Raw genomic sequence first — 2178 nt, 5'->3', positions numbered from 1 at the left:
TTTCCTCCTCTCTCCCCCTTCCCCCCGACAATTCTCTTCTTTTCCCCCATCACTTTAACAAATAACGTAATATAAAAGGAACAACTCGAAGGAACAGCTCAGTATCAGGTTACTCTTCGCCCTGATAAAGGAATGGACTGTAAGATTCACGAAACGACATTCCAAGAATAGATCTGGACACGGAGAAAACCCGCGAAACATGTAATCTTTATATATACTATATATGTATATATACTATATATATATATACGATGCAGTACTCAGAAATTGCGATCAAACAGAACGACGTTATTAACACCGCTTCCTATATTCTCTATGGACTCATCTTACGCCGCCATTCTCCTCCGAGTGAATTTCATTGAAAATTTTATTCGCGTCCCCCCCTCCCCCTCCCCCTCACGCCGATATCGCAGGAAGATCGACGTGTTATTAACGGGTCTCTCAAGACAACGTTCCCACGTCGTGCGTACGCGTTCGGAATCAGATAGCCGGACAAAGCGGCTGATATTGCGTGCTCTCGGGAAATTAGCGAACGCAATACGAATATGAACCTAATTAACCGCGATGCATGAATAATCCCTGCGTGGAACGCGTTATCTTCAGAGTACTATAAAGCCGGAAACACAATGAAAAGCACAGGCAATAGAAACAGAAAATAATGCCTATATTCATAGTCAGACCTTATATTTAAGATCCCTTCTTTAAATTTAGTCGAAATTTTAGTCCTACATTGAATCTCTTTCACTCTCAATTAAACCTTACAAATCTGATTTGATACTTGAACAATCAAATAGGGGACCTCTTTTATATTATTTATAATATTATTTAATCCACAACTTTTATTTAGAAAACTTCTTTTCTAAAAGTAGAAAATTTTCGATCTTTAGATAAATTTTCGACCTACGAATTATTTTATTGGCTAGCTGCTGAGCATCTGAAAATAAATTTTAGGAAGTCTTAAGTACAAGATCTGAATACGGGCATAAGAGATTTCAATCTATTAGAAAGCCATTCTAGTATTACATGATTTCTGATAGACTGAAGTTGATTGTTTCCTGTTCTTATTGCCTGTGCAGCTTGTGCTTTCAGTTGTATTTGCAGTTTAAACGGTCTTCACACAGAGGAACGTACTGGTTCGAGAAGAAACAGTTGGGACGAGAGATGCGTGGAAGAAGAGTTAATATTAGATTAGTTTTTAATTCGAGCTACATCTCCTTTTCTATGCGGCTTGATGGCCATGTGAAACGATGCTATATGCCACACAAGGGGTGGCGTGTGCATGTCGAGCGTGTGCATGAGCGTAGATTAATTTCCAGGGTGCGCGCCGATCCGGTCGGGGAAGGCAATGAGTAGTAAATGGCATCAATAATTTGCATAATTCGCGTCGATTTGCGCGTGACTCGCGAGATTACACGGTAATACGCGCGCCGGCACCTAGGACTTACAATTTTCTCGAAAAACGGTATTATTTACATGTTTTATCTCTGACGGAATGATTGAATACACTTCGTTAGCGTAATGTAAAGCGATGTTAAATGATGAAGATATTTGCTCCTATGAGTTAATCAGAGTAGAAACAGAGAGAGAGAGAGAGAGAGAGAGAGAGAGAGAGAGAGAGAGAGAGAGAGAGAGAGAGAGAAAAGTATATTTTCAAACGCGAAGATTTTCCGCAGAATGTGATAGAAATTGCTTCGAGTACTTTTTCTATGTCGCCATTTATTCAAACATGATGAACTAAGGTTAGCTTCTTCTTAATATTTACTTAAGAAAAAGACAACGTGACTTTAGCGTTCACCGTATCTGGATTCACATTATTGCAAAAACTCCTTATTATCGATACACGATTTTACTTGAGAAAAGAACGTTTTATACGTTAACAGTCATCGCGCGAATGCGTACATCAGGTAACAATACTTTTAAACTGAACTTTTCGTAATTTTAATTTTTCATTCATCTGACTCTTTTTCTTTTTTTCAACATCCACGTCGCGGTCAACGACTCGTTGGCGGCGTGTGGAGTTTCGAGTGTGGGATTCAATAGAGCCGCTTGGACGTCTACTCAGAGTCCTCGTAATTGGTCATCTCCCCTTTCGTCTCCGACCCACCACCGATGCGGTGTCTACATTAAAAACTAGAAATACCGCAGGAAAAGGTCTCTGCTAGAGACAAGATTACAGGG

This window comes from Atta colombica, unplaced genomic scaffold (genome assembly GCF_001594045.1).
Source record: "Atta colombica isolate Treedump-2 unplaced genomic scaffold, Acol1.0 scaffold189, whole genome shotgun sequence".
Classification (NCBI taxonomy): Eukaryota; Metazoa; Arthropoda; class Insecta; order Hymenoptera; family Formicidae; genus Atta; species Atta colombica.
Note: the sequence above shows the minus strand (reverse complement) of the source record.